This window comes from Ceratotherium simum, chromosome 17 (genome assembly GCF_057802395.1).
Source record: "Ceratotherium simum simum isolate JZ-2026a chromosome 17, ASM5780239v1, whole genome shotgun sequence".
Taxonomy (NCBI): Eukaryota; Metazoa; Chordata; class Mammalia; order Perissodactyla; family Rhinocerotidae; genus Ceratotherium; species Ceratotherium simum.
Window position 1 is genome coordinate 22,443,927 of NC_141916.1, and position 26,753 is coordinate 22,470,679.

Consider the following 26,753-nt stretch of genomic DNA (forward strand, 5'->3'; position numbering starts at 1 on the left):
GGGCCAAGACCCAGCTGAGGGCGTGGTCTGGAATTGGGCTGCAATGGATTCCAACAGGTCACTCTGCAAATATCAGAGTAGCACCTATTCCAGGCACTGTTAGATGCCAGGGTGCAGGGACAAACAGCACAGTCTGCAACTGCAGGGAGCTTCGGTCTGGTGGGGCAGGTGAGCAGTGACACAGTCAACAGGTGCTCAGAGAGCGCATAAGGTATCATGGGAACCCAGGAGGAAAAATACAGGTGGTAAGTTAGGGGAGGTTTTTTTGGAGGAGGAATTGCTTGATCTGAGTCTTGATGAAGAAATGGGGATAATCCGGCAGAAGAAGAGCTGCAAACACTGTTCCAGGCAGAAGACAAAGCAGATATGACTGCGTGGAGGTGTAAGAATTGGTGGGTTCTGGGACTAATTCTTTGCTGTTGGGATGTGGAGTGAGGGGTGGAAGATGCGCTATGATACAAAGATGGGGAGGTGGAGAAGGTCCACGTCATGAAGGGCCATGAAGATTTGGGACTTCATGCTGATAGGGATAGGAAGCCACTGTAGGGTTTTGAGAAGAAAACTGTACTACTAATGAGACACATCTTGCTGCAGTCCTTGGAACATCATCAAAAGTGTTTTTAAAAGGAGGCTGACAAGCATGGATTCATATTTAGAAAGATGTCTGTAGCAGACCATATTATATGCTCTATAAATATTTATTAAATGAAAGAATGAATTAATCTCCAGAGCTAAACGATATACAAATCAACACTTTGTTCCCTCTCTCCACGTTCAAACAATTACAATGTAAAAATGAATTCTGTAGGCATTTGAGAAAATGGAAACAAGAGTTCCTGGACTACCCAAAGTCACAGCAGCACATGACAGAATAGTGAACAAATAATTGCTAATGAGGGTCTTCTATGCATATGAATACCCTTCTCTTTACTGGTTCAGGCTAGAGGACAACTTAGATGATTCTGGAGGGAAAAATGAAAGAACCTCTCAGAAATGGCTTAATTATTGATATCTATTTAACATAGGGCAAAAATGGCAGCACACATTTTGCTTGCCTAAGGCATTCGATTTTACTATGTGTATCAGACAGAGTAAGTTGTGCTGTGATAACAAAACATCCCAAATCTCAGTGGCTTAACACAACTAAGGTTTCTTTCTCGTTCATACTCTTTGTCCAGTGTGGTCAGTAGGGTGGACCCAGGCTAACTGATGCTCCATCTCAGCACCTGCTTGGCATCTTAGCAGGAGGAAGAGAATGATGTGAATTGTGCACTGGTTCTTAAAACTTCTGCCTAGAAGTTCACGCATCTCTTCTGTTTGCATTTCATTGGCCAAAGAAATCACATGGTCTTACACAAGGTGAGAGAGAACTGTGATCACAACATGAGGCCGGAAGCAGGGAGTACCAGAAGCATTTGTTGGAAATCACTGGTGACATCACACTCTGCCCTTCTGGTCTCCAAATATTTGGTTCTCTCTCCCACTTGCACTGTAAATACACTCATCCTGAGGGAGACAAGCCAAAAGTCTCTCATCCACAGCATCAAACTTAAAGTCCAGGACCTCTGGGAGATGTGCAGTGGTCTCTTCCTGGGGGATGATGCCCCACTATGTCTGCATTAGGTCTGGATATGACTCTTTTTTCTCCAAGTCCTGTGAACTGAAAAGATAAGTTATCAGCCCTCATTATACTCTACAGTGGGGATCAGGGACAGGATAAATGCATTAAATACTCCTGGAAGTCCGAGTCTGTAGCAATTCTAAAACCCTGCTGAGCCAACCCGAGGAGGATCTCTTACCCTGGGATGGGATCAGTTCTTTAATTAGGCTCCAATTCTGCCCCCTAGAGGGGACTCATCAGTCCACTGGTCATCATAGTCCTTGAATGAACCGTCTGTATGATTCTGTTTCTGGCAGCCTTTCTAGCTTCATCAGAAGTGGAATTAGTGAATATGTCTTCCTAGGGGTTAGGTAGTTCTCCTAGCCCACTTCCTACTCATAGAATGTTGGGGCCAAGGGCTGTTTTAAATCCTGAGCAGTGAATATCTCTTTTTCTAGGCTAGTGATCCCTTCAGCATTTTAACTCTCTCAAGAAGTTGGTAATATTCTCATCTGATTCCAGTCAATTTCATATGCCAATAGCCACACCCACAGTTCCTTTCAAGATGTACTTTTTTTAGTCGTTTATTTTTTGAGATATAATTCATATACCACACAATTCGCCTATTTCAAGTATACAATTCAATGGTTTTTATTCTATTTAGAGTTGTACAACCATCACCACTAATTACAGAAACATTTTCATCATCCCAAAAGGAAACCCTATACCTATTAGCAGTCACTTCCTATTTCCCCCACCTCCTCCCACACCACCCCTCTCTACCCCCCAGCAATAGACAGATACAAAAATCTACTTTCTGTCTCTATGGATTTGCCTGTTCTGGACATTTCATATAAAAGGAATCATACAATATTTGGTGCTTTGTGACTGGCTTCTGTCACTTAGCACAGTGTTTTCAAGGTTCATTCACGTTGTAGCATATATCTGTACTGAATTTCTTTTTATTGATGAATAATACTCCACTGTGTGGATGTACTGTATTTTATTTACCCAACAAATGATAGACATTTGCGTTGTTTCCACATTTTGACTATTATGAATAGGGCTGCTATAAACATCTGTGCACATGGTTTTGAATGGACATATGTTTTCTTTTCTCTTTAGTCATACTTCTTGAATTTTCTACATTTCTTTGCTTTGTTGCCTCTCTCTATTCCTGTCACTTCTTCTCTCTCTCTCAGTTGCAGTTACTTGGGGCCTAACCTTGGTGAGAGAGCCAAACCTTTAGTTCATTTACCCTAAGCCATTTTGTCCAGTTGAAAAGACACAGCAGGTGCCACCTTCACCCACACAGAGATTTTAACAATACGTCTAGTGGCTGTCCCTCGATTTGATCCTTGCTACAGGGCTGACTTTTATTCAGACTGCCATCAGAGCATTTCTCAGTGCTACTTTTTACTGTATGAGGCTCAGAATGGTTGTCTTTTGCAACCCTATAAATTCCCAAATTTGTGGACACTCTCTATTCCTTTTCCTGCTTGCAAACTGGCCAATTCTTTGCAGAGCTCATCTAGTTCTTATAATACCTTGCCAGACATAGGCATCAGCAACCAACACAGGCTATAAACATTCAATTTTCCAACCTCTTTTTCTAAGGCTACAAATTATTAGGAACTCAAAGTGCAAATTACCTCAGATGACAATTTTACCAAATGTTTTGCCACTGCATAATATGGATATACATCCTTTCATCCTCCAATAATAGCTTTCTGCCACCTGCTACCAGCCCTGAAGCCAGTAACTCATTTTACGGGAATTTAATTAAAACAGAAATTTCTATGACATCTAGGATAGGTGAGGTTATGTTCTGGTAAAACAAAACAAAAAACCCAGAATCTTAGCAGCTTAATCTTACAAAAGTTTATTTCTTGCTTATGTGGATGTCCAATGCAGTTCATCAAGGAACAGTAATGAGAAAGTAAAAATAGCTTGGACTGTAAAAATCTGCCCTACTATTCATCAAATTGGGATAAAAGACACAGATAAAGCCAGCTGCAAAGTTCACAGGAAACACTATTTCCCCCAAGGACACACTGCAGCTGTAAAGTGTCATAACAACTCTGCTCTTGAAGTGACTACTGCTTTCTTACTCACTGAGAAACTTTGTTCTCTAAAATCAGAGATTATCAGAAATTTACATAATTTGACTTAAACTGTTGTTTGAAATGATATCAGTAAAAATGAACCAACCCACTCTTGCCTGGGGGGGGGTCTAGGTTACTTTGACACAGAGAGAAATCTCGATTTACAGCCCAGGTGCAGAGCTGCAGATAAGGGGTTTCTGCACACAGCATTTCACATCTATCTTAACTTTCTTTTTTTCCAAGGAAACAAGACCCCAGGTCTACTTTGCAGTCTGGTTGTGATGTTGACCGCTTTACACAGCCATGCTTTGGTTGGAGCCTATCAAAACACTGGTTTGTCTATATTTCACCTAAACTCTACTCTTCCCCAGAATTCTATCTATCCTAACTCTGTCTTTCCCTTTGTTTGGTAAATGCCCCACAGTTTCTCTAGTGTGTGGTCTCCCCCATAGCAATGGATCAATAAATCTGATTTTCCCGAACAAAGGGTTTGTTAGTGGTCTTGGGCTGATTGAGCTAAGACAGGGCTTTCAACTCATTATAAACTTTTGACATTGGGAGATCTGTATTTTGTATAATGAAATAATGATACGTTCTTGTCAGGCCCTGCCTTGACCTGAAACTATCTTAGCTTTCTGAAGATTACTCCTTTCCTGGAAAAATGAAGCCAGCTGGTCTATATAACACAAGCCCTCACTCATAAAGCTATGACGTTTAGAAATAACAATAGCTGAGTCTGAAATGCTTCAGGGCAACTCAGGTACCAAGCTGTCTCTTAAAATTCCATTGGTGCACCGTCAGGCTGCCCACTGAGCCCATTTCTGTCTCTGTCCCTCTAAGACACTAATACCCTGGCTAGAGGGAAGCCCTGCACCGTGTCCCAGGTAGCTGCCATCTCTCAATAATATTTGAAGAATAAAGTAGAAAGAAAGGAATTGTAAATATGCAATCCTTTCTCCACTCCCCATCCATCAATGTGGTTATCCCTAGAGAATAAGGAAGGAGTTCAGAAGTGGGTATTGGGAGTTGTGCCAAGAAGCCTCAGAGTTAGAAATCAGGGAGATACACAGAGAAAGGGGCTGGGATATCAGCCATTGTCCCAACGAGAAACAGATGTGGGCAGGATTAAAGGAACTAGCAAGGGAAGATGAAGCATCCGGGACAAGCAACAGCAGGAAGCCATTATCACCACTTGGTCTGAAAAGGCACAGGGAGAGAAATGTAGAGTCTATTGGGAACTGGAGATGTGGAAGTGGGATCGCCAGACAGGAGCTATGGTTGTGGAGGAATGAAGCTATTCCCAGGATCACAAGGAGGCAAGGGTGGGAGTGGCAGAGAGGGATGCCCGGGGTATGGTGGGGGGCGGTATGGGAAGAGCAGAAGAATAAATATCCCATCCTCTTTACTTTCACTCTCCAGTCTAACCTCTGGCGCCTCCTGTTGGCCAAACCCAACTGAACTCCAAAAAGCAAGAGAACCAAGGAGATGCATGGGTGAAGGTCAACCTCTGGAAGCACTGTTCAGGATGGAAAAGAACAGATAATGAGCTGAGGTTGGGGGTGGGGCAAATGGAGACTAACCAGCATAGGTGGGCTGAGGAAACAAAGGGGAAGGTGGACCTGGGCAAATACACGAGATAGGAGCTATTGTCCGTAGCTGGCTTTTACATGGATACAACCTCTGCCCTGGTAGGGCTGGTACTTTTCTGGTCCATTCAGTCGTGGGTGGACAGTCTTAACGCATTCTAAGACTTTCCTGAGGTAGGAGGTAAGTCCCCATTTCTTCTTCTGGCCTATATTCTTCTCAGTGAACCAGATGCTAGAGCTGAGCAACATTTCACCAGGAGTCTAGTAATCTTTTTATGTATTTACTTATTTTTTGTGAGGAAGATTAACCCTGAGTTAGCATCTGTTGCCAATCCTCCTCTTTTTCCTGAGGAAGATTGGCCCTGGGCTAACATCCGTGCCCATCTTCCTCTACTTTATATGTGGGACGCCTGCCACAGCATGGCTTGATAAGCGGTTCACAGGTGCGCGCCAGGGATCTGAACCCGCGAACCCTGGGCTGCTGAAGCAGAGTGCGTGAACTTAATCACTACGCAACCAGGCTGGCCCCTACTAATCTTTTTTTTTAATTGAGATATAATTCGCATACTATAAAATTCATCCTTGTGAAGTATACAATTAAGTGATTTGTAGTATATTTATAAGGTTATATAACCATCACCACTATGTAATATTAGAATATTTTCATCACTCCAAAAAGAAACCCCATGTCCATTAGCAGTCACTTCTCATTCCTTCCTCCCTCCAGCTGTAGGTAAATACTAATCTTCTAACTCTATGAATTTGCCTATTCTAGATATTTCATATAAATGGAATCCTACAATATCTGTTCTTTTGTGACTGGCTTCTTTCACTTAGCATAATGTTTTTGAGATCCAACCATGTTGTAGCATGTAGTGGTACTTCATTCCTTTTTATTACTGAATAATATTCCATTGTATGGATATACTACATTTTGTTCATCCATTCATCAGTTGATGGGCATTTGGGTTGTTTCCACTTTTTGGCTTTTATGAATAATGTCGCTATAAACATTTGTATACAAGTTTTTGTGTGGCCATATGTTTTCACTTCTTTGGGGTATATACCTAGGAGAGGAATTGCTGGGACATATGGTAATTCTATTTTTAACTTTTTGAGGAACTGCTAAACTGTTTTCCAAAGTGCCTACACCATTTTACATTTCTACTAGCACAGTTCCAAGTTTTCCATGTGCATAACAACACTTTTTTTTTGTCCGTGTTTTTGATGATTGCCATTCTTCTAATATCTTTTTGATAATGTCCTTGAATTTCTACTATCACCTTAAGAAGCCAGGCTCTGGGATATGATAGGAATAGGAATTGGGGCGGGGGGTTGGTAAATGCATCAAGGAGGTGTTAGGGTCAGGGTCATTGCACATAGGCTGGGATAGTTGGCTTGGGAAGGTGAGGAAGTCGATGGCTTCTACACTTTGGTCTTCCAACTTGGGCTATATGCAGGGTTATATGTGTTGGGAGCAGAGCCTAATAGCATCTCCCATTTGAATACTGTTAGTTGGTTGTTTTATTCTTTGTGCTTTTTGGACCACTGGAAGTTCTTCTGAAATTTCTCATACGTTGCCCTTACAGACATTATGCAGGTGCTGGAGAAATTGTGGTGCTGGGAAGTTCAGAGAAGTCATGGGAGAAGAACAGGTAATTGATGTGGAAGCAGATGTACTGTGGGAGAAGTGGTGTCTTATTTGTAAATATCATCATGGCTCAATACTGAGTTACCCCAGCTGTCTGTAGAATGTCTGGCAACAGAAAGAGCTATTCTGCCGGGCCCAGGTTAATATGATCCATCAGTCTGTGGCTGGCGGGTGGTTCATGGAGAGATTTGAAATATTTTTTCCAAAATTGGCATGCAAAAGGAGTAACGAAGAGACTGAGTCCCTGGAGAGAAAAAGTATGCCTTGACAAGCAAAGTCGAGGGAGTGAGAATTGAAGCAAATAGGGTTGCTGTAAGGAAGAATAGTGCCTCACTTTGAACTACAGATGTGAGTATGGTATGGGAGAGGCATTGGTGAAAAGCAAAGTCTAACGTAGTGAGTCCCAAGGTGTCAGAAGGGGGTGCAGTGGTCCCTAGTTCTTGACCAGGTGTCATGAGTGCCTAGTCATTGGAGGGGTCATATCGAGAGTGAAGCCACCAGGAGTGACTTCAGAAGTTTAAAAATGTGTTATAAAGACTTGTTGAGGGGCAGTCCTGGGTTCAGATGTCTCTAGTCAGAAATCCCAGGCAGCTATCCCTGGAAACTTTGCCCCTCACTTCTACTATAGCCCTCAGCCATCGCTGGGCATGGAGTTCTTTGGTGACATAGGCTGACAAGAAAGCTATTTGGACCCAGGCAGAAATCATCTCATTTGACTTTACAGAATTTGCAAAGGACTGACTCTGTCTCTCTTTCTCTTTTAATTTATTTTTGTTTTATTCTCGAGGCTATGTTCTTAGAGGAGCTAGTAGTGGATTAGCTCATTAATATTATGGATAATTTCCGATAATAATACTGGTTGGTAGGCTAAGGAGGTTTGTGCTGTTATTTCTAATCTGTTTTACAGATTAGAATTTTTCTCAATAAGTATAATTAAATGTTTGATCCAAATAAGCTCTGAATCTAATCACATGGTGTATTTTTTTCTGTGTAGGAATTTTTCTATTGATAATTAAGAAATGATCCCTAGCCCCAAAATATCAATTATCACACCGATAAGATTAAAAACATTGCATGACTTAAAGCCTGTAATATTATTTCAATCTAATTCCTTCCTTGAGCGTATTGTTGACATTGTTCATTTTAATCCTTAAAGAAGAGCAAATGGAAAAGCAATAAAAAACTCAACTTTATTTTTAGAGGGGACTTTATCATTGCTGGCTGGTTTCTCAATTTCTGGAAGAAATTCATTGCTTAAATAAGTTGGGCCTAGGAAAACAAGACTCATACATACTAGCAGAGAACAGAGGTAGAATTTAGAAGTCGCTTTTCTAGAACTTCATTAGTCATTCTCTTTAATTCTTCATGTCAAATGCGTAATGCTGTTTTGGCATCACTCTTAATAATAAGAATTCTTGAACCTCTCCAGGAAGCTTTAAATGTTCAGAAAACAAACATTGCCTCAGAAGCTTCAACTGGTAAAGATGAATAGAGAGTGCAAACATTTCGATAATCCTCCAAGAGGATTTGAGCAAATTCGCTGTTAATGTTTCCTGCTTTTCCTGGAAAACTCTGAAAGCTAAGGTAAAGATGTTTTCAGAAAAAGTTGGCTTTATGTAAATACACTTCAGGTTGTTTATGAAAATGCGACAACTCTGCTGTGGTGAAATTATATAGAGATGTGATAAAAAGAAAAAATTACAATAGTTCTGTCAGAACCTAATCGTGCTTTTTCTTTCCCTTTTTTTAATAGCTTTATTGAAATATAATCCACATACCATAAAATTCACCCTTTTTAAGTATACTACTATGTGGGTTTTAAGTATATTCACAGAGTCGAATATACAAAATATAAATTTGTATATATTTATGCATAAATATAAAAATATAAATATATTCCATTGTACAGATACACCACATTTTATCTATTCATCAGAGGAGGGACATTTGGGTTGTGTTAACTTTTTGGCTATTATGAATAATGCTGCTATGAACATTCATGTACAAGTCTTTGAACATATGTTTTCAAACCCAGACATGTTCAAAATACACATTAGTACAGCTTATTGACACGTGCTTTTTCTTCTGTGTGCCTTCTTCTGAGGGAAAGATACTTTATAATCAATTACACTCTCACATTCTCTTTAAGCTTGAGTGAGGAAGAGAGTAGCTAAGGGAGGTAGACCGGAGGGGACCTGGAACCCCAAACACCCCTTTCCTGATGCAAAATGAAGGGGTGAGTTCATCAAGGGTATCTTGCAATTGCATGGGTTTTTTTCTGTGACAAAAAAGAAAAGTAAGCAAACTAAGAACAAACACACACAGGTACATAAACCTATGAATATGTGTTTGTGTGTGTGTGCGAGTGTGTGTGTGTGTGTCAAGGCTTCATCCAAAAGGTAAATAAAAAGTATTTGAGAAAGAAGACTTCAAAATGTAAATATTCATGTTGTTTAAAAAGTATCTCTTGAATATCTGATCTCCAGGTCTTTCAGGGAAAACCAATTTTGCACAACTAGGTCTTGAAAGACTTCATTTTACCATTGTTCTAATAAATCATATGCTTGCTCAGTTTGTGATTATAGGGTAAACTCAAGTGAAATAAGGTTTTTTTCTGCTTGCCTATTTTCTAAATTTAATTGAAAAAGCATTCTTTCTTTTATACAATCCGTTAAAAATCCTCATTTTGTTGATATCATCTAATAATCAATAAAGCAATGCTCTGGGTGTAGTTCCCACTCCACTTTGCAAAGTGAACCGGCCATATAATGCTGATATGGTCAACTCACCACCAAGCAGAATCAGAAAGAGTGAATCCTCTTACCATCCTGCCAGGGCTTCTCAGTATAATGACAACATGGGTCAGGCATCATGCATTGTATCATTACATACGCATTTTGTCTTTAATCCTCACAAAAGACCCCAAAGGTAACTTATTATCTCCATTTCACAGATGAATAAACTGAGACTCAGAAAGGTTGCATAACTTCTCAAGGTCACATAGGTGGTTACTCGTGGAGTTCAGATTCAAACCCAGGTCTTTCTGACTTTTTCTGACTCCAGAGCCTAAATTTTTATCCACTCCATAATAGTCCTTTTATATGCTACGAACCCGGATGGGGGCAAAGAAACCTAAAAAAACATTTGCCAAAGGACCTCACCTATTTAGAACTCTGCTGTTAGACAAACTCCTTTGCATAGAACAGAGCTGAGAATCAGGAAACAAACAAAAGGGATTGATAAGTAGTCAAAAGAGTGTTCATAAACCCTATGCACTGAAATATACACACATTCCACAGATTCTCTCTCAGAGGTTTTTTTTTTATTGTGCTAAAATATGCATAACATAAAATTTGCCACCTTAACTATTTTTAAGTGTACAGACTAGTGATATTAAGTACGTTCATATTGTTGTGCATGTGCAACCATCACCACCATTCATCTCCAGAACTATTTTCATCTTACAAAACTGAAACTCTATACCCATTAAACAGTAACTCCCCATCCTCTTCTCTCCCCAGCCCCTGGCAACCACCATTCTACTTTCTGCCTCTATGATTTGACGACTCTAAGTGTCTCATATGAGTGGAATCATGCAGTATTTGTCTTTTTGTGACTGGTTTATTTCACTTAGCATAATGTCTTCAAAGTTCATCCATGTTGTAGCATATTGCAGAACTTCTTTCCTTTTTATGGCTGAATAATAGTCTGTTGTATGTACATACCACATTTTGCTTATCCATTCATCTGTCAATGGACACTTGGGTTGCTTCCACATTTTAGCTATTGTGAATAATGCTAATATGAACGTAGGTGTACAAATATCTCTCCAAGACTCTGCTTTCAATTCTTTTGCATATATACCCAGAAATGAGGTTTGCTGGATCATATTGAAATTCTATTTTTAATTTTTTGAGGAACTGCCACACTATTTTCCACAGCCACTGTACCATTTTATATTCTCACCAATAGCGCCCAGAGGTTCCAATTTTTCCACATCCTCACCGACACTTGTTATTTTCTGTTTTATTGATAGCAACCATCCTACTGGGTATAAGGTGGTATCCTACTGTAGTTTTGATTTGCATTTTCCTAAAGATTAGTGACGTTGAGCATCCTTTCATATGCTTGTTGGCCATTTGTATCTCTACTTTGGAGAAATATCTGTTCAGGTCCTTTGCCCATTTTTGAATTGGGTTGTTATATTCTTTGTGGTTACCATGGGGATTACACTTAACATCCTAAAGTTATAACACTCTAATTTGGACTTATACCAGCTTAACTTCAATAACATACAAAAACTCTGCTCCTTTACATTTCCACCCTCACTCTTTTCAGTTGTTGATGTCATAAAACTACATCTTTATATATTACGTGTCCAAAAACATAAACTAGTAATTTTTTAAATGCATTAGTCTCTTAAATTATGTAGAAAACAAAATGTGGAGTTATAAACCAAAGTTGCAGTAGTACTAGCTTTTAGACAAATAATTGGTTTTTTAAAAATGTGTTATTCTCTTAAATCATGTAGAACACAAAAGGTGGAGTTACAAACCATTGTTACGATAATACTAGGTTTTATAATTGCCCATGTATTTACCTTTATTGAGCTCTTTATTTCTTCCTGCGCTTTGAATTACTGTCTATTGTCTTTTCCATTTCAACCTGCAGGACCCCATTTAGCATTTCTCGCAGGGCAGGTCTAGTGGTAACAAACATCTTCTGATTTTGTTTAGCTGGGAAAGATTTAATTTCTCCCTCACTTTAGACAGACAGTTTTGCTGTATAGGAACTGTAAAATGCCCATGGACACAGTAATTCCATTAAATTATATATAGTCTCAAGAGATAATCTAAAATATGGGAAAAGCCATGCCCCACATGATTTATAATGCTGAAAAATTATAAGAAAATTAATGGTCAACAATAAAGACATTATAGTACATTTATCTGGTGGAATCCTATATTGATATTAAAATAATTAGTATAAAGTCTATGGAACGACCTATGTATGGTACAATAAGCTACCATCTATTGAATCTTCACTATGTCCCAGGCCGTATATTAGCTATGTTGTGGATATTACTTCATTTCCGTCTCACAATAATTCCGTGAAGTAGGTATTACCCCCATTTAAGGCTCCTTTTTTTTTTTTTTTTTTTTGCTGCGAGAGATTCACCCTGAGCTAATATCTGTTGCCAATCCTCCTCTTTTTTTGCTTGAGGAAGATTAGCCCTGAGCTAACATCTGTGCCAATCTTCCTCTATTTTTTTGTATATAGGACACCTCAGAGCATGGCTGGTGAGTAGAGCAGGTCCACGCCCGGGATCCAAACCCGAGAACCTGGGCCGCTGAAGCCAAGCGTGTGGAACTTGAACCACTCGGCCATGGAGCCAGATCCATTTAAGGCTCTTTTGAAGGTTCTTGTTTCATCCTCCCTGTCCCTCTCCAGGCTGACTTCCCTTTTCCACTTAATATGACGAGAACTCCTTAAAGAATCTCCCACTTGACTCCAGAGCATGGGTTTTTTTTAACCATTACCCTAAAATGTTTCCTATTTCATATGGTGTTAAGCAGAAAAGCAAAAGGAAATCAGATTACAAAATTATTATAACCACTACAGTTTAAGCTTTAAAGAAGCTGCCTCTAAAAAAAACTTGGAAGAGAATACAAAGAATTGATGACAGTTGTCTTAGGGTAGTGCAATTTTAGAGGGATGATATTTTTCCCCCAAATGTTCTGCAATATAGTTTAATTATTCTTATAATATAAGCATAAACACTTCAAAGCCCCCAAAATGGAAATAATTGGGTTCTTGAATGATGGATCATTCATTTCTTGTTCAAAGCATTCTTTATGGTCATTGTAATGTTGTTTTCAGAATTTTAAAATATGCTAAGCAATAAAAAATGTTGTCTACGCCACTTATGAAAGTAATGGTGATCAAGCTTTAAAGTTCTAGAGCTTAAGAAGAGGAATAATTGTAATCTCACACAAACACATCAGTATAGTGCTTTGTAGGTTTCACTTTTTATATATATTAGCTCACTTGATCTTTCTGACACCTGGAAGGTAGAACGTCAACTTTCTGGAAGTTGGTCCAGAAAGCCCATTCCCTAGAGTTTCCGTGTAGCCACAGCTCTACCGTATTTACTGGCTAGTCAACATGCCCCAGAAAAGGGCACTTGAGGGCCGGCTCCGTGGCTTAGCGGTTAAGTGTGCGCGCTCTGATGCTGGCGGCCCGGGTTCGGATCCCGGGAGCGCCCCGAGGCACCACTTCTCCGTCCAACGTGAGGCCGAGTCCCACGTACAGCAACTAGAAGGATGTGAACCTATGACATACAACTATCTACTGGGGCTTTGGGGGGAAAAAACTGAATAAATAAAATCTTTAAAAAAAAAAAAAAAAAAAAAAAAAAAAAAAAGAAAAGGGCACTTGACATACTCATCCTCCAGCCCCACTAGCACAGATGGAAACACAGCTGTAGGCTGCAGCTGGCTGAGTCCCTGGAGTAATCAACGCTGAAAAATGCTGAAGAGGAAGGCTCTTCTGAAGGTTCTTCCGTCACCACCACCCCCTCTCTCTGTCCCTCTAGGCTGACTTTTCCACTTAATAGAAGAGCAATTCTACTTAGCGTTGCTAAACAATTAACAGCTGGTGAAAGATGAGGAGCCTCACTTCTCTGCACTTAAGGCACTCAAAACATACCAATAACATGGCAACTGCAGAAATCTTGGGGACTAATGCCTCCCCCCACTCCCACCAGCAAAAATCTCAGCAGAAACTGCAGCTTTAATTCAGATTTAAACACCTAACAGGAAAAATAAACTCTAAATGTTACTTTTCTTTTTTAATGGTATGGGATTTTTTCTGACTATAAAATTAATACACACTCAGTGTACAAAAAAATGAAGATGAATTTTAAAAAGAAAATAAAATCGCCCTGTCCTTTTGCTCAGAAATAACCACTAATAATATTTTTTATAAATTCCTGGCCTTTTAAAAAAATGTAATATATATAACACATTTATATACACTTTTTAATTTTACCATTTGAGAATCATCCTGCATATATTATTTAGTTTCCTACTTTATTTTCAGTTAACATTTCTTGCATCTTCCCATTTTATTAACTATGCTGCAAAAATGTTTTTAATGCTTTATGCATAATATCACAACTTTACAAACCATTCCCTGCAGTTTTGTTGTAATATTAGCACCATCTGACTCCTCTTCCTGTATTCCTTAACTCTGCTGAATCCTCATGGGCATCTAACACTCTCTGGCTTCAGTGAGAATTAAGCACAGGAAGAGGAAAACCAGGCCATCTGTGCAGGAAGGTAAAACCAGTGTAAATTCAATGGGGTGTGAAAAAAAGCCACTTATGCTCTTTAAATATGTGCTACTTGAGAGAAATGCTCACCTATGTACAAAACTAATCACTGGACACGCAGGCCTCAGGTGAATAACCTGTTCTGAGTGCTCTTTGTTCAAAAAGCAAAAGCAATCCTATTTTTCAAAAACAATTTTGTATAGCTCCAAAATGATCCAAGAGATTTTGATCAAACCTTAACCACTTCAAGGACGGTAAGCCGAAAACAAAACAGGCCTCCATCTCTGGTGTTGGTGCCATTTTCCTCCTGGCTCTGCTCACCAGCTTGGTTATTTTGGGCTTTGCATATTCACCCAGGGCTGTTTGCTCACACGTGGCTCTCTGTTCCTCACTGCCTGGTTTTTCCTCCTCCCCTTCTTTGCTATTTCTCCATCACACCTCTCCTCCTTGTCCTCACTGGAACACCTGTAGTGGAATAGCCTGGTGGTGGAGAGTGCCGGATTTGAAGTCACACTGTGCATCTGAATCCTGCTGTGGCAACGTATGCAAGTCACTTACCCTCTCTGTCCCTGAGTTCCAATCTGACAAATGGAGATGACAGTACCTACCTCCTAGGACTGTGGTGAGGAGTGTGTGTTCCCTTCTATAAAACACTTTTAGAATAATGGCCAGCACACAGTGAGCCCTTGATCACTGTTGCTATTATTATCACGACTGGAAGAGCTCCCTAGATGTTCCCTCTGCTTTCAGTCTCTAACCCCCACACAAGAATAATTGTAGCTACCTCTGTGCCAGTTGAGTGCTTCCTATGTGCCAAGCCTGGTCTAAGCTCTTTACATGGTTTATTTTTATTCCTTATGACAATCCACACACTAGAATTTACCCTCCATTTTATGGATGAGAAAACCAAGGCTTAGGAAAAGTTCTAGTCCATCTTTTACAACTTCTTTAAAAGATCGCAATATCCTTTTTAGTCACGTTATTTCTTTGCTCAAATGTCCACGTGATAGTCTATTAACTGCCCCACATTGCTTCAGCGTTCCAATCATGGGTGTTGGGTTAGTGCCCATTGACTCTTTCTCACTTTGACCCAATATGGCCACTCCAAGTCTATCCCCCTGCCTTTTCAGCTCCAGTCCTGAAGTTACTTTCCATTCTGCTCAAGTCCCTTCCTTTCCTCATTGCCATTTTTATCATACGACAAAGATTTAAACCTCCATCTTCTCCTAGAAATACAGTGAAGTACTCTATCTCTGTACTTTTTGGAGTATATCACTCTCATCTTGAATGTCCCTGAATTTACCTATATGCACCTTCCTTTAAAAAAAAAAAATCAATGCATGCCGTGAAGGATAAAATGATTGGCATACGTTGATGCAATTTTGGAACAAAGCATCATTATTTTAAGATTTTTCCAGCCACTGACAAAGAAACCTAGTGCATTTTCAGGCGGCTGTGATGGTTTAGTACAGTGCTTCTCAGACTTCGGTGTGCATAGGAATCACTTAGAGATCTGGTTAAAATGTGGATTCTGTAGGTCTGAGGTGGGGCGCGAGATTCTGCGTTTCTAACTAGCTCCCAGCTGATGCCAGCAGGGTTGATTCTTGAGTGGCAAGGATTGAGTGGATATTCTCAAGGAAGAAATTGAAGAATTAATTGAGGACCATAGAAAAATATTAACTAATAAAGAGATAAAGAAACAAAAATAATCTACAGAAGACACGTATTGATCAAGGAAAGGAAAGACCCAAAGTTTTAAGGGATTTCAGGTGTAAATTTGATGGAATGCACTTTTTCCTCTTTGTTTTTTTCGTGAGGAAGATTGGCCATGAGCTAACATCTGTGCCAATCTTCCTCTATTTTGCTTGTGGGAAGCTGCCACAGCATGGCTTGATGAGCAGTGTGTAGGTCCGCACCTGGGATTCTAACCCAAGAACCCCGGGGCTGCCAAAGCGGACCATGCAAACTTGACCGCTATGCCACTGGGCCAGCCCCTCACTTTTCCTCTTTTCTATTAACTTCAGACGGTAACTCTGCACTCCCTCTTACACCCCTCCACCCATAAGATTGATCGCTTGTACCCTCTCCTAACGCACTCTGGTCAACCCTGCAGTCCATGTTCAACAGTACTTTAGAACAACATTTAGAGTTCTTTAGAGGTCAGCAAATTTTACAAGTACCTGTGTGAAGTATTTAGGAAGTTGTAATGGGTTGAATGGGGAGGAAAAGTACAAGATCAGGGCTCAGAATTAGGGAATTTGGAGGAGTAGCCTAGCCAACCAGAGTAACATCTTCTCCAAACAAAATCTGGGACACGTGGTCCAACAACAAATGGCCAACGTGAGCACAGACCATATATTTGAAATTTTAAAGCACAAGACATACTGTCAATACACATATAGGGAATGACTGAGTACTTATGTTGACGAAGAGAAGACAAGACAGATGGAGCTAGCGTTGGCCTGGGGTGATGGTGGTGGCTACAGAGAGAATATACGAGAAGCTGCTCCCGAGAATCTGCGGTGCCTGTCACGTGGCCAAGGGAGGGGGAGGATGGGAGGGGAAGGACAGAGGAAGGATAAACAGAATAACCTGAAAACATTATAAATAGCCCCAAGAGGCTAGAAGACCACTTATCAGGGATGTTATGGAGGAAATCCCAGCATCCCAGCTGGGAATGCTGTGTTTCTACGATGCTTTTGAGGTCTCTCATTTAGCTGACACCTGCATTGTCACTGGCACACCCACGGCAAGTCTAGTTGGTTCAGGGACCTTGTCAAAGTCCTCATGTAAACCTCTTTCTCCTTCCTCTTGTTTTTGTTTTTGTTTTTTTTCTTTTTGGTGGGAAGATTAGCCCTGACCTAACATCTGTTGCCAATCCTCCTCTTTTTGCTGATGAAGATTGGCCCTGGGCTAACATCCATGCCCATCTTCCTCTACTTTGTATGTGGGACGTCACCACAGCATGCCTTGGTAAGCAGTGCACGGGTCCGTGCCCAGGGCCGCAGAAGCGGAACTGTGAATTTCACCACTACGCCACCGGCCAGCCAGCACCCCCCCTTCCTCTTTTTAATGTGCTCTCTGCCTCTCTTCTTTTCTCCAACTACAAGTGTGAAAGTTTCTTATGAGAGAGAAGTCAAAGAGATTGACTAGATTCTGGTGAAAACATTTTCTAAACCCAAAAGAGGAACCCCTGCTTTGACTCATAATCTGGTACGGGAACAGAACAGCTGCCGTTGGTCCTGTCCCTGCAGACCCTGCGCGTGTAACCCAGTGCCTGCAGAGGAGCAGCAGGCGGAGTCGGAAGGAAAGGCCCCACGGCTCCATTTGCACGGTCTCTTACTGTGACCCAGGCAGGTGTCAAAGAGCAGGGGGAGGGCTGGAGAGGGGAAGCCACAAAGTGGCACTGCCCCTTCCTCCTGTAAGAAATGAAAAGGCCCCCTGGGAGGTTTCATACCTGACGTTATCAGCAAGTACCTTAATTAGAGTTCATACTTTAGCCATGGCTCGTGGCTGAAATTCACTGACACCAGGGACTGGACACAAGAGAGGCCCTGGGGGAGCAGTGGAGGGCGGAGAGACAGAAAGAAGGAAAGGAGGCTGATAAGAGAGGTGACGAGGGCACTGGGGTTACCCTTTGTCCCTGGTTGGCTGTGCCACAGGCTGCTCACTCCTTCTGTCTTATCTTGCCCTTAGATTCTGGTACAGAAGTCACCTCCCTTTCCCAGGGAAATTCCACGGGGGACTAAGTGCATTGCTGATCCCTCTAGAGAAGGGACTGTAGCAGCTTGGACTATTTGTGGCTGGGGGGGGTGTGTGTGTGTATATACCCGTATGTTCTGTGTGTATATACCAGTATGTTCTTGTGTGTTTTGCAACATTAGCTATCTGGAGGAGCAAATGTCTTTAACAATACAAGAAGTCATGATGATGATGATGGTGATGATGATGATAGCTAATATTCACACAGCTCTTCCTATATTTACTGCTCTAGAGGTTTTACATCCATTAACTCACTTAATCTTCACAGCAACACTCTGAGTAGGAACTGTTATAACCTCCACTTTGCAGACAAGGAAATTGAGGGACAATGTGGTTAAGTAACATGCCCAAGCAGAACCTGGATTTGAACTCAGGCTGCCTGGTTCCAGATACCATTTTCTTAACCACCAGGCTCTACTGTCTCCCATATTGAAGATAAAATGGAGTTAAACAGGTGTTGAAGTAAAGAATACTAATTCCTAACAAGAGCTAATAAGTAGTAACACTAAGTGTCAGGCTCCGTTTAAGCTGATGTGTCATGTAATCCACAGAACATTCCCACGAGATAGGTTCTATTATGATCCTTGTTTTACAAGTGAAGGTACTCAAGATTGAGGAGGTTAAGTCACTTGCCCACGCGTGCATCTCGCACGTGGACGAGACTAGAACTTGGGTATGTTTAGTGGCAAAGCCCATGCCTGTAACCAGGATCCTATACCAAAAGAAAGAATGAAGAGCATCTAACTTACTATTTTAGTTCACTTTATTGAACTATTGAATATTATTATTATTTATTTATTTATTTAATAAAGTTCACTTTATTAAAGTGAACACACAACTCAGGAATGCCCCTCTTACCTTGCATTTTTACTCTCCTTACATTTACTTTCTTTTACTTTGTTTCCATTAGAAAAATGGGTTCCCTGTCCCATATGTCAGCATATTCTCCTTTCCTCTCCAAAAGTCCAACTCAGGCCATACCCTATGTTTTTAATGTCTTTCAGATGCCTAGCTTGTCATGCATTAAGGTGACTCAGGCAAACTATCAATGAAATTAATTGGATAACTATTTCAGTTACTTTGCCACTAGTATAGGAGCAAAATAGCAAAACCAACACCCTAATAATTAATAAGACTGATAAGCTCAGTAGATCTTCATGACCAAAACTGTATTTTACTCATCTCTTTTTAATACCAACAAATAGTAAAGGGCCCGGTAGTCACTCAATAAATGTTTACTAAACCAATGAATGATAAAACTGAGTTATGCTCAGTTTTATAATTATGGAGGGATGATTTCATAATGGAGGGATGATTTCTAATTGTTTTGTTCCATTCTATCCCTCATATTGACAGCATATAATAGAAAGAAACACAGGTGTTGAGAGCAGACAGATCTGAGTTTGAATTCTAGCTCAGCTGCTGTCTATGAATTCTTGACTCAGTTATATCCCCTCTCTGCCCTTCAATCCTGCCTCTGAAAATTGAGGATAATAGTATCCATCTCAAATGTTGTGAAGGTGAAACAGGCAACACGCAAACATGTGACCTGGAGACGGGCACAAACAGGTGTTCAGTCATTATCCTTCTGTCCCTTCCCCTGCAATCTTCCTCAGCGGGTGCACCTCCATATCCTCCCCATTCTCCCCTCCGTCTCTACCTGTCCCACCATCCCCCAACCCCGCTTCATAAAGGTGAGAAAAGTCAGCTATTTTTCTTAATATGGATAGGTTACTCTCAACAAAAACTGTTCCCTCTTCGTGAATGTGTGGCGTACCTTGATCCTTTGCCCTTCCTCCCGGCTTCCTTTTATTTTGCTGCTTCACTGAAGAAGGGAATGGAAAGCGAAGGAAATGAGATTCAAATTCTCCCATCCCAGTTTTTTATGCCCACGAGTCAGACAAGTCAGAACAAAGAGAACTCTAGAATTCCTCCTCTTACATTTCTTATCTGTTTATGACATGAAGTACACTAGGCTGTGTTTTTAAAAGAATTGTTTTCTGCTGTTACAAATATTTATTGCGTATGCATGTATACATGGTACATGATGTGGAAATTATAAGGACTACTTTAAGTTTACTATAGAGGACACTGTGGGACACTGTCTGTATCCTCCTTTAGGACTGCAACTGACAGAAGCCCTCACTTATCTGCCCTCTTATGGAAGATTCTCAGCTAAAGAAAGATGATTCACTGAAGATCACATTCCCTTCCCATGGTAGCCTGCATCCCATGACTGGTCAATATGCGGGTAAAATTATCTGGCCCCTCACCCTAACTCAAGACAACTCTGAAGGGCCACCAAAGACTCGGAGCTCCCTGTGTAGCTGGTTGAGGCTTTTGCTGAGATTGTCATACCCCAGCTTCTCTCTCTCACCTAATCTTGCTTCCTTTCCTTCTCTGCCTCAAGTGTGGATCCCAAGACCATTCCGTAATAAACTTTCTGCTCATTGATCTAAGTCTTAGACTACTTCCCAAGGAACCCAACCTATGACAGATATCTAATTGGTTAATTTTCAAACATTTTTGGTAACTTAGACCAAGATTCTTTTTTACTCTATATAGCAAACACAAGTTGTGTCTACTATTTTTACCCATAGAATAAGAATGTCAACAAATATATCGTGGTTGGTTAAAAATTAAGTACATAAGGAATTCCTATTTATGCATAGAATTGTAATTTACCTAAAAATGGCATCTTAGCTGTGCATGGTTAGCAAAATACCTTTTTTATTTTAAAAAATAAAATTTTATTTACAAAGTTACTTTTCTGTAAATTAGTTTAGGAAAAATTGCTATCTTCAGACTATTCAGGGGCATGGTATATTTCTCAATGTATTCAGATCTCCATTTATATATTAGCAAAATTTCATACTTTAAAAAATATAGAAAGAGAGCCTACACATTTCTTTTTAAGAGAATTTTTAGATATTTTATGTGTTTTTGTTGTAAAAGTTTTATGTGTGTGTTTAAACTGATTTATAGGCATAACAAAAGTCCAATTCTAGTGTTTTTGTTTTATTGACTTAGCAAGGATCCTAAAATTCATCTGGAATAATAAAGATATAAGAATAGCTAAGAAAAATATGAAAAAGCTTGTGCCCTAGTTGATATTAAAACATATAACAAGAGTCTAATAAATAAATATAGGTAATCAAAGAACGGACAGATCAGTGGACAGAATAGTTAGATCAGGAGCAGAGCCTTATTATATACATATTTTTTAAATGTAATAACATCTGACGAAGGAGGTGCCACACTGAGAGGAGAAGAGAAGGAATTTTCACAACTGGTGCTGGAATAATTGGTTAGTGATTTGGGACAAATCAATTTAGATTCTTAACTCTCACTAGAGAGATTAAAGAATTAAATAAGAGAGAAAATCGAAGTCATAAGAACTAAGACCAAATTCTGGTGAATATTATCTTATCTCTGTATGAGAAACAAATTTGTAGGTCTAAGAAAAAACTCAACTCTTCATTGACATCAAAATTTTAAACTTTTGCATATAAAAAAATAAAAGGCAAACAATATTGAAAAAATGTAGCTATAATTATGACTTTTAAAATATAAAAAGCTTAAACAAATGGATTTAAAAACATTAAAATATTAAGAGAAAAATGAGTGAAGCACATGATAAACATCTCAAAGAAGAAATTAAAGGTCTAATAAGCACGTTTTAGAAGATCAATAAAACTGGTAACAAAAGAAATGCAAATTAAACCTGGAAACTGTTTTTCACTTACTAAATTAATAAAAATGAGAAAAATTATAATACTCGAGAATGCTGAAGATTCAATGCCATAAGCGCCTTCACACACTATTAATGTTTTAATGCATACTCTTTTCAAAAAGTGACTTTAAATTTGTATCAAGTGATTTAAAACACTGCTACAATTTAACTCTGGAATTCTACTTCTAGAAATTTATCTTATGGAAATAATCAGAGATGGGGAAAAACTATTATATACATATATTAAAAAGTGAAAATCTGAAACTAATGAAAATGACTGCAAAACCACACGATGGAATATTTTATAGTCATTAAAATGTATGTTTTTGAGGAATTTTTAATGATATAGTAAAATGATCAAAATTTGATGTCACATAAAAATACAAAACTGGACATGATTCTGATTATAAAAAAGGTATGTACATGTACAAAATGAACTAAAATGTCAATAGTGGTTATCTATAGTATATAAACTTATGGATGATTTTAGTTTTCTTCTTTACATTTTACTGCATTTTCCAACTTTTCTACAGTGAGAATAAATTAATCTTGCAAGTGTGTGTGTGTGTGCGTTTAAAGAGAAAATGGGAGGTAAAGAATTGGAACTATATTGTTAACTATTCTTTGGAGAAGCTTGGCTCTTAAATAGAAGAAAAATGATAGCTGTAGCTAGAGAGAAATGTGAGATCAAGAGACATTTCCTCCCTTTCTTTCTCCCTGTCTCTTTTTCCCCCTCCTTTCTCCTCCCCTTCCCTTTCTTTCTTTATTTTTAATGATGGGAGAGGTTTGAATACTTTATAGTCAGTAGAGAAGAGGATGAAAATACAGTGGTAAAAGGATAAACACAGGAGCAAGTGTCCAAAGGAGATGAGAGAATCAGATAAAAGAATCTTGCAAAAGGAATTAACTTTGAAAACATTCATTGAACCAATGAATGAATGGACAAATGCCAAGCAGTAAGACAGTTTTCTATCATTCTGTTCCTTTTCAAAATTGAAAAGGAAAGATCAGTGCATTTCTTTTTTGATCAAAGTAACGATATTGAATACAGAGAAAGACCTATTGAATTCATCACTAAATTGATATTGCTGAGTGGTTTATATCTTAACTATAGGATTATGTCTAAATACTAATTGTTATAGGAAGAGCAAGGAGGAACAACAGAACAAATTAACTTGTAACTATTTTTTTTAAAGCACAAATTTAATTAGACTTCAATTAGACTCCACTTACAAATTTTATACTTGGAGAATGCCGGCACTTATCCAGATCATTTTGGAAGTAAAAACCACACTTGCTAATAAGGAAGGATAATTTTTAGGTGGTCCGGGCTCTGAATTTTCCAGATAATTCTCAAAACTAGAACACTGTTAAAGTAAATACATTACTTTTTTTTTTTTTTGGTAAGGATGATTGGCCCTGAGCTAACATCCGTTGCCAGTCTTCTTCTTTTTGCTGAGGAAGATTAGCCCTGAGCTGACACCTGTGTCCATCTTCCTTTATTTTGTGTATGGGATGCCGCCATAGCATGGCTTGATGAGTGGTGCACTGGTGTGGCCTGAGATCCAAACCCGGGCCACCAGCAGTGGATCGTTCGCACTTAACCTCTACGCCACGGGGCCGGCCCCTACCCTTGACATTTTAAAACTGAAATTTATTCATCACAAGATTCCAAAAATGGCTATTCATTTGATTTGTGTACATAGGCTCCTAAACTTTAAAAACTTAGCTAAATGCACATTTGATAAATATTTTTATATATATTTATATTCCTTGTCCTTTTAAGGACCTGAAACTTAAATTAAATATAAAAGAATTAGAGCTACTTAACTGTAAAGATATTCTATTTACTCATTCGTACATTCATTAATTGGACAAATATTTATTGAGCTTCTATTATGTCTGAGATGCTCAGAAACAGTTAAAAACATGCCATCTGCCTTTAGAAGCTTGCAGACCAGTGCGGAAGACAGTCTCTGAATAAATAGTTTCAACGTAGGCAAGCATATAAGCTTGTTTGGCCAGCCAGAGTAAGTGACTTCTACACTGCAGTGGAGAGATTAGGTGGCCAAGAGTAGATAGAGGAATTCCAATTAGGAGGCTTGCAGGAAAGGCAAAGGTGGAGTGACAAAGTGGACTACAGGGAGAAAATATTGGAACTTCTGTGTAGGTTAGTAGATCTATGATGGCCCTCCCTCAGCTTACACATTAGATGGCCTCCTGTCACGTGCAGTTCTCAAGGTATCTTGAGCAAGGAGCACAAGGGGTGACAACGGTGCCCATGTTAATTTGTCCCCTTTCAGCATATGGCAATGTATTGGGTTTCTGTGTGCTTAGCCGAGTGAATTTATAAATTATATTTTCTGTTTTATCTAGTTTAACTTGTCCTCCTAAAATGGACAAGTAGACTTAAAAGATTCCTCTACAGAAACTTCAGGTTAAAAATAATAATAATGCAAGCATAAGGAAATAAGAAAAAGCAGAGCTGACACTTTCAGTCCTAGTAAGAGCTCTTTGGTCAGCCATATTGAAAGGTAAAGCAATGACCATCTAATCAAATGTGATAAGAAGTCTGCCAAAACAAATTCAGAATTATCAAATAGGGTTCGTGGGTTCACTTCCATAATCATGAATGATGACCTTCATCTAAGTGTGTATTTATGGGATTAAGAAAGTGTATATTCTTAGGGATTAAGAAATGAGTGGCTTAATTTGGTAAGTGCAGCCAACATTGCTTCTGTTGGGTCCATGTGTCTCTGTGTGGTCTCTTTTCCAGCTATGACAGCCATTAAATTCAAGAGTCAAAATAAATCACATTTGGAACTAGACTTGTGAATTGCTGTATCACAGAGTGTCAAACTAAGATTTTAAGAATAAAGTATATTGAACCAAATTTATCTAATTAAAATGTTGATATTTTAATGGGAATATATTTTAGTAATAGAATAAAATATTAACAAATAAATGTAAACTGTAAAATCCTATTTAATTTTTAAATTTTTGAATGTTTTTAATGTATATAATAAATATGACAGCAATATATATATGTATTATTGACAAATACATACCTGTACATATTACCTTGCATAAGTATCATCAAGATGTTTTTAGTGATGAGGTACATGATCAATGCCCTTTGGAGAGAACTTTCCCAGGGGTGGGTTAATGGAGGCTCATGCTAGTTATGGTCGTGAGGATGGAGGAAAAGGAATAGATGCCAGAAATATTCAGGATGTGGAGAGATAGGACTGGAGATTATTCCCTTGAAAATGCACATTGGATCATGTCCATCTCCTCCTCCTTATTAAAACCCTTAGCATAAAGAGGATACAATCCAAACAAGGCTCCAGTCCTCAGGGAAGCCTTCCTGATTCCCAGACCAGTGCACGTTCATCTGTTACTCTCCAAGAGTCATGCGCCGAGTCCTTTTCCTCAGAGCAGTCACCTCCATCTGTAATTTACACATTCACTGGTGAGATCATCTGAGGAATGTGGGTCTCTCACTCTAACTCCAAGCTCTGTGAAAGACTAACAGAATGCCTGGCACTTAGTAGTAAATGTTCATTCAAAGTATGCATTAATCTGATGTTAAGAGTGCAGGAGACAGCTAAGACACTGCCCTGCTTCCAGCTGGAGCAACTGGCCCATTGCGGGGCTGTTTCCCAAGATGAGGTCTATGGGAGGAGAAGAGGGTTTGGGTTGGGGAAAAAAATAATGCATTCCATTTTGGACATATTACATTTGAATCAAAAACTTTGGGCATTTTATTTTAGAAGCACATATATACGTGTGCATATAGATAGCTATAAATACATATCGATAGAACACTATCAGTTTTAAATCTCATTAAAATCACCCCCTTTGTGATTACGAAATAGCATCAGATGCCTAAAATATAACTGAATAAACAGTGCTTCAAAATCAAGCACACTGAAAATTACTGAGAATTTCTTATTTTAAGAACAATCATTTAGGGGCCGGCCCCATGGCATAGTGGTTAAGTCCAGCCTGCTCCACTTCAGCAGCCCGGGTTCATGGGTTTGGATCCCAGGCAAGGACCTACACCACTCATCAGCCATGCTGTGGTGGCAACCCACATACAAAATAGAGGAAGATAGGCACACACGTTAGCTCAGGGCTAATCTTCCTCAAGCAAAAAGAGGAAGATTGGCAACAGATGTTAGCTCAGAGCAAATCGTCCTCTCCTCAAAAAAAAGAACAATTATTTACTAAAGCATGTTACTCTACTCAAGTAATGAATAGGATTCTTCCCCTTAAGCACTGCCAGCAATAAAAAAATTAAAACAAAAAGGAAAAACAACTCCTTCCCCCGAAAGCTACCTTTTCAGCAGAAAAGACAAAAACCATATTTCTGCCCAGTAAGATTTTAGCATCAAATAGCCCCCCATGAGCGCCTCCAGCATCCTGAGATGACCCAGCCCTGGTCCTGGCCTGAGATGACTCACGCTATGCATTTGTGACTTGTTCCAGATCTTCCTGCCTTCTGATCTTGTCATTCATTTCCTCGTTTTCTTATCTGTCTCCTCACTTTCCTTGATGTCTTTCATCACTTCCCTGCTATGCTTTCATTCTCTTGCTCTTGGATGAAGATCCTTTCTCTGGCTATATTGCTTTTGGACACCCAAACTGATAAGAAAGTAAGAATGATCACATTGGGTCAGGACTAAGGAACAGTCAGCCCTGTATCTTATTTCCCAAGGATCTCTAAGGACTTATGGAGGGTTAGAACTCTCCTCAAGCCTAGACGCCTGAGTATTTAATTTGGATCTGTCATTTATGAATTTCTGTTATCCTTGCTTTGAATGAATGCTGTTAAACATATTTTTGACCTTTACTTGCCTGATTCCAAAGCCTGTGACCTTACGTTCTGTGCTATTCGTGAACATCTTTGTGCATTATTTTTAGGGTGCAGATTCCCAGAAGTGACTTCAATGGGATCTAAGTTCCCCCTATTTATTACCA

The 26,753-nt window shown here is 39.3% G+C and overlaps 1 long non-coding RNA gene across 1 annotated transcript; it reads right to left on the reverse strand.

Moving 5' to 3' along the window:
* Positions 1 to 689: 689 nt before the first annotated feature.
* Positions 690 to 26,753, reverse strand: LOC147914753 (uncharacterized). The gene is made up of 3 exons (XR_015554957.1): positions 26,237 to 26,753; positions 24,839 to 25,221; positions 690 to 1,660 (listed from the first exon to the last, which is right to left on the reverse strand). It is a non-coding gene; the product is annotated as an uncharacterized LOC147914753 (long non-coding RNA).